Source organism: Dasypus novemcinctus, chromosome 19 (assembly GCF_030445035.2).
Source record: "Dasypus novemcinctus isolate mDasNov1 chromosome 19, mDasNov1.1.hap2, whole genome shotgun sequence".
NCBI lineage: Eukaryota > Metazoa > Chordata > Mammalia > Cingulata > Dasypodidae > Dasypus > Dasypus novemcinctus.
The window spans coordinates 14,732,432-14,739,549 of record NC_080691.1 but is presented as its reverse complement, the minus strand read 5'-3'; positions in this window follow the sequence as shown (position 1 = coordinate 14,739,549).

The window sequence follows — 7,118 nt, the reverse complement described above, 5'->3', positions numbered from 1 at the left end:
TAACAGTAGGTGCTTTACTTTAGTAATAGAGGAAAAATATTATTTTTCATTGTTAGAATGAAAACAATTTTTCCAATAGAATCAAGACAACTTTTTATTACCATTTACTTAAATGTGTATTTTGCAGTGGCCTTCAGACAGGTTTATTATCATGAAGTTATTTCTGCTACCAATACCAATCTAAGTTTCTTTAGTTAACAATAACTTCTACAACTAGAACTATTTAAACATTTTCAGTTTGGAAGATGTTTTACAAACTCTTTATAATTGACTATAACCACATTGACTAGCCACCTCATGTTTAAATAAACTTACTAAATTACAATTACCAATGAAAGAAATTTACTCTCTATTTAAGAGAGCATATCTACAATCTTTTCCCTTTAGCCTAATTTCACCAATGTGAACTTACAATTTTCACTTACAATTTTCATTACTGTAAAGATTTTGTACATATGTTAATTTAGTTTATAAATTAACTATGGGAGATTACACTCAAGTTAAATAAAATTGAAACCATAATAGTTTATGCAAGGAATGTTCTCTTTTTCCCTTACAGGAAGCTAAAAACTTCTTTTCTTTAAGTTATGAAAATTATTAATTTAAAAGCATAACTGACTACCAGGTTTTAAAACACATGCATACTGACTTCCAGGTTTCAAAACACATTACACAATTACTTAATTTTTTTAAAATCATAACCCAGGAAAGATCTCTCTATAGTTTTTATGGACTTTCCTTTACTTACTGAAATTTGTTAATAGAGCCACTAATTACCTTATTTTGTTGGAAAGAAATCTTCTGGAAGAAAATAAGGCTCACCAGATTGTGGAGAAGAAAATACTTTATTCTCAATCTTGCAAGAAGGGGCGCAGAGCCAGATATGGCTGGTGCCCCGAACAAAGAAAAATGACACAATTTATACCCCTAAGCCTAGCATGCAAGCTCTTCCTGTTTTTCTATAGATTGGATACTTCAGAAGTTACAGCTTATCTGAGATTTAACTTTCCCACGCAAAAGTTTGATTTAACTGCTTCTTCTATCACATTCCAACCATTTTAGTTTTTACCTGCTCCCCCCCTTTGTCAAATAAGGAATAGAATTTAGTGCTGAAATGGCACCGACTTAGTTAGCTCCTTCTTGGGCATCTTTCCACTGCCCATAGGACTGGCCTAAACTGGTCTCCTCCACTGCTGTCCAACCCGGGAGTGGGAGACTGAGGCAGCAGGCCGCCGGGTTACATCAACATTTTTCTTCTGTGAAAATTAACTTAATCTTTGTTTTGTTTTGTTTTTTTTTTTCTAATTTATGGCTGACAAAGGTTTAAACTGGGAAATTACCAGGCAAACTGATTCTTAATTCCCTAGCTTAGTAGATAGGTTTAATCTGCCACACCTAGTCTTGCCTTAAAAGCTCTTGCAAAGAGGAGGCCTTTTCCCAATTGTTTCCATAATCAGATTTCTATGACTTTTTCATCCTGCTTAGTTCAATTTGGGCTTTAAGAATATTTATAAATATAACTGCATATTTAACCTCAACAATTTGAGCAAATAGGCAGACATGAATAGTTTGGCACAACAACATGACTTTAGTTACTTTAAACTTTTCAAAGACTTTTGAAACTCTTCTTAATTTGCACTATGACCATGCAGTTTACCACAAGAATTTTCTTTCTTACTTAATGGATTGTAATAACCAAAATGTTCTCAATGCCTTAGCACCATTTTGTTTTAGAACTTTATATTTTACTTTGAAATTAGCAGAATTTTGGATAAGTAACAAGATTAATTTTATATATATTTACTGAGGCTATTTGAAGCCTCAGGGAGACAGACTGCTTTCTCTCATGAATTGCCACTCTTAGGAACACTGACCGTCAAGGCAGGAGACTTCTCCCCCTCCACCCCCCTTTTGATTTTGGAGATAATAAAACTCCAGTGGCCATTTAACCTTATTCTATCAGGCAGCCATTTATTTAGTTTACACTTGAATTCATGAGAGAAAGGGTTACTAATACCAGAAGAGGAGACAGTGATGTCCCAGCTCTTCTCAATTATGAAATAACCGTAGGCAAAGGCAAAGGGTGAGGTTAGGCTTGAAGTAACCATAAACAAAGGAAAGGTTAGTGTAGAATTTACACTTAAATAATAGTTTCAGGCTAAATTCACCCAGCTATAATCTCAGTTATTGTCTTTCCACTGTTTTACAATATAAATGCATTTATAAATGATTTTAACTCTTAGTTACAGTTTTTATTAATTTTTTAAAACCTATTAATTTTATAACACCTTTAAATACCTTTCATTCAACTTATAACATATTAAATGAACTTAACCATTACTTTAATTTTTCCTTTAAAGTGAAAGAATAAATCTCTTGCAGTTAGTTTGAAATAAAAGGCTACTTTTCAGGATTTGATTTCTAGAACATAAAATGTTCTTTTAAAAGAACTCTTCTTCAAACATTGAGGATATGATGAGGTTAAAGCACAAGAAGCTATTGATAAAAGATTTTCTTTGTATATTGATCTTATTCAATTTTAATCATAAAAATTTCCCTTCCACAAACCTTGTACACTTTCAGTATTCATTCAGGTTCTGTCCCACACTCTACTCTTTCCAATAATCAATCATTTTATCTTAGGACAAAATCATCTTCTGTTTCCTTAACAATAAAAACCCACTCCATATATCCCACATACTAAGTTACCAGGCAAACTTCTTACAACATATAATTGCCATTAATACTAAACAAGTTTGTTAAAATAATGAACTTTTCTTCACTTTAAATACTTAGTAGCATGTAATACCAGAAACAGTTTTTTTGGAAGCAAGTTGGCAGGGGAGATTGGCTGCCGAATAAGTTTGTTATAAAATTGCCTTTTATTATTATTATTATCAATTCAGTTTTGTTAAATAATGACTTTCTGCAATTAGCCACTTAAATACCTTAAACAATGCTTTGTAAAACTTTTATAATTATTTATACCCTTAATACAAAGTTTACCTTCACAGAACACATTCTCTTACTTAAGGTTACTACAATACCTTCTAAGAACCTGAGCAGAATGCAAACGTATTTTGGCTTTGACACCCTAAGGAGGGAACTTTACTGCATTTATTCTGATTCTGCTTTTCACCTCCTTCACTTCCCCCCCTTCCAGGCAGTCGGGTGCACAACAAACAGGAATGCGGCTTATGAATAGAAGGGTGGACTCACTGGAAAGGGGCAAGCTGCTCCCCCCTTTCCAGCTTTCAGCCAAAATGGGCAGACAGAACCTACTCAAATTTGGCAACTCTCCCAGGAACCCAGCCGCCCTGACTGGGACATTCCCAACAGACTTGGGTGCTTGGCGCGGACACAGATGGCCTCCCAAGCCCCGGCAAAGGGCCAGACCAGAGACAAGACACCAGAACATGCACAAACATCTAGACTCCTCAGCTTTTGCCCCAGAATCATTTCACCCCCTTGCCAATGGCAAGGGAGGGCTCCAGCTCAGCTGTAATTCTACTTCATGTAAGGACACAACTCCAACACTAACATTGAGCTGACACAGACAGAAGCACAAAGGTCACTAATCTGACTCACAAGTTTATATATTTATTTTCACCACGGCTGCCCCCACAGCCATCACAAACCTCAGAACACTTAACATTTGGTATAAAGCAAATTCATTCACAAATTAGCACCATAACAAAAGATTTCAGCTAGACTTTTCCACTGTTTAAACTTTACACCCAGACCAAGCTCCACCAGAAAAGCCGATCCATTTTCCTGTAACCAAGTTTTGTTTTCCTTAATCTAGACCAATTTCCAGGATATTAGGACTCGAACCTATAAATACCCTTCCTATTAAAATCGAGACTCCACTCCTTTAGTGGATATAAGACCAGTACCAGATTCTAACATGCAGTTAGACAAACCCAAAACACCAGGGCTTTTCCCCGGTTTTCCTCCTTTTCCCAAGCCTAGAGAGAACGGCTTCCCCCCAGCCTTCTGGGGCTACTAGGGTTCTCTCGGGAGGTGATCAGCCTCCCCTTCCTAGCAATTAAAGCTAGGGCCTTCCAGACTCTGCTCACCCGGGGAGTCTTACCTTCTTCCATGTTCGGAGTTCTTTTTCGTTCCCAGAATCTTTCTCTTCAGACCTTCCATTGCCCTCGATTTTTGTCGGGAAGATTCTGGTGGAGCCCACATCTTTTCTGGATTAAATTTAATCCAGGGGCGCCCAGATTTGGGGTTCACCCGAGTCCTCCCGGCTTCCTCGGGGATTTGGAAGGGGCAGCAAAATGCTACCGTCTCTGGCCTTCATTTATTGTCCCTTCGCGGTCGCCATTAATGTTGTGGAATTTAAGAGAAGTTCAATTATTTGAGTATAGAGAGGCCAGGACTCAGGAATGATTTTGAGAAGGAAAAATGGTTTATTGACGGCCGGCCGGACTCGGGAGCTTTCTGTTTGAATCCCGAGCCCGGAACAAGATTTTCAAACGTTTTTTATACAGAGAGGAAAGGCCAAATCGTCCCTTTGTTTCAGTTCTCAATAGGCTTCAATTAGCATATATCTCTTCCACATCTTAGGTAAGCTTTTAGCAAGGACTCCAGACATTTTAGATAAGCCTTGGTTTTTGCATTTCCCCTAAATACTTAAAGTTTATAGCCCTTGCTTTGTTAAACATTTCCTGGGACTGGAGCCTGCTGGTCCCTAAGAGCAGGACTGCAGCCTCTTACCGTTTCACACCCACAAGTCAAACAACTTAGTTATTTCTGAAGAGACACAAGTCAAACAGCTTAGTTATTTCTGAAGAGACACAAGTCAAACAGCTTAGTTATTTCTGAAGAGACAAAGAGCCTTCCACCCATAGCCCACATCACTATGGCTACTTGCTCAGGATTATTATTTAAAGTGGAATTAAAACTGGCTCCAAGTGTGTGATTATTGCTAAGTGTTGGAGAAAATACGGTGGGTGTTACTGGGACACGGAGACTGATTGACCATAAGCAAAGAATTTATTTACTGAGAAGCTCTCCCAACGGAGGGGGTCTGAAGAACAGACTTCAGCCCCCCCACCAGCATGGTGGGGTCTGCAGAGAGACTTCAGCCACTCCTGGAAGGGCGGGACTTGAATTTATACAGAACTTTCCCAGGCGGGGAAGTGATAGGTAGTGGGAGGGGGCGGAGGGTCTGAGTGAGGTAGTGGGAGGGGGCGGAGGGTCTGAGTGAGGTAGTGGGAGGGGGCGGGGGGTCTGAGTGAGGTAGTGGGAGGGGCGGAGGGAGTCCCTGGCTTCTTGGAATGCTGCAGGAGCAGCCGTTTCTTTCCCTCTGTGAGGTTTTAAAGGGTTTGTAAATAGTGAAGGTTTCTGTCTCTGTCTCGCCCTGATAATCGGGTGGAGGTAGTAAAGACCCCCACCTCCCTCTGATATGCAGATGGTGAAGAGCTCTGTGTCCCTTTACTTCTGTCTCCTCGGGGTTCCTTTGTTTAACCTGTGGGAAAGCTCCGCATGGGGGAGGGGCTTTGCCTTTTTCCGCAATGAATATCAGGGAAAACTGAGGTACAGCTCATTAATGACTGCAGACCTCTAACGCTAACATTTGGCTTCATATGGCCGAAATATTCTGCAGAAGTTTGTACTTATGCACGTTGTCACTGACAGTGGGGGAACTGCCCATTTCATTTTCACCTCACACGTACAGGGATTTTCACTTTCTTTAAAAGTCTTTGCCAATGTGCTAAATGACAAAACTTTTTTGTCACATTTATTTGCATTTAATTGATTGCCAGAGAGGAGGCATTGCCATGCTTATCAATTAATTGCGTTTAATTTTGTTAAAAATGTGCAGTTGTTAAAATTGCATTAAATGCCTTGAAACAGGTTGTATATCAAGGACGCCTGGGTAACAATTGTCTGCCTGTCCCATCACTCACTCATTCAACAGATGGGTTTGGGGCGCTCACCAGGGGCCAGGCGGGGTTCCAGGCCCTGGGGAGCCCAGACAAAGCTTCCATGCTGGCGGGGAGCCAAAGGGGGGATGAAAGGGCCATGGCATAGTTGAGAGAAAAACTGCTAAGGAAAAAGTGAAGCAATGAGGAGGACAAAACATGCTGGGGTGGCAAAATGGTGTTGCAGTTTTCCAGAAGGTGGCCAGGAAAACCTCACTGAGAAGGCGGCATTTGCAGAGAGACTAGAAGATGGCAAACAAGGGGCCAGGTGTGCCTGCTGGGGGAGCAAGGGGCCAGGTGTGCCTGCTGGGGGAGTAAGGGGCCAGGTGTGCCTACCTGGGGGAAGAGCGTTCCAGGCAGAGGGATAACAAGTGCAAAGGCCCTGAGGCCACAGGCTTCAAGGAATAGAAAGGAGAAGAGCTGGAGAGGAGATCCTAGAGGCTGGAGGGGCAAGTCCACTGTGCAGGGCCCACTGACTGCTGAGGGCTTTGCTTCTTAATTAGCATGAGGTGAGAAGCCTTAGAAGGGTGTGAGCAGAGGAGGCTCGTGATCTCATCTTCCTTTTTTTTAAAAATTTTAATTTAATTTAATTTTTTAAATTTATCCCCCCCCTGCTTGCAGCCTGCTTGCTGTCTGCTCTCTGTGTCCATTCGCTGTGCGTTCTTCTGTGTCTGCTTCACTCCCTTTGTTGTGTCATCTTACTGCACCAGCTCTCCACAGGTGCGAGTACGAGCTGTCAGCTCTCCATGGGCGTGGGCCAGCTTTGCCCTCACAAGGAGGCCCCTGGATGAGAACCCAGGGCCTCCCATATGGTAGACAGGAGCTCAACTGATTGAGCCACAGCCGCTTCCCTCATCTCCCTTTTAATAGACCACTGAGCCGATCGAAAGGAGAGGACAACAGGAGCAGGGACGTGGATGCAGATGAGCGATGAGAGCGGCCTAGATCAGGGCCAGGGCAGTGGCGGTGACGAGAAGTGCTGATTCAGGAGACTGGAAGCTGATGCCCATCAGAGCTCCCAGATGTGCAGGGAGAAGAGGGGAATCAGGGCTGCTGTCAGGGCTTGGGGCCTGGGGCCTTCGACGGAAGGCGCTGTGTCCACCGAGACAGAGACACCTACGCGGAGCAGGCTTGGAAGAACATGAGGAGCTTGGACTGGAGCACCAGATTCAGGTGCCGGAA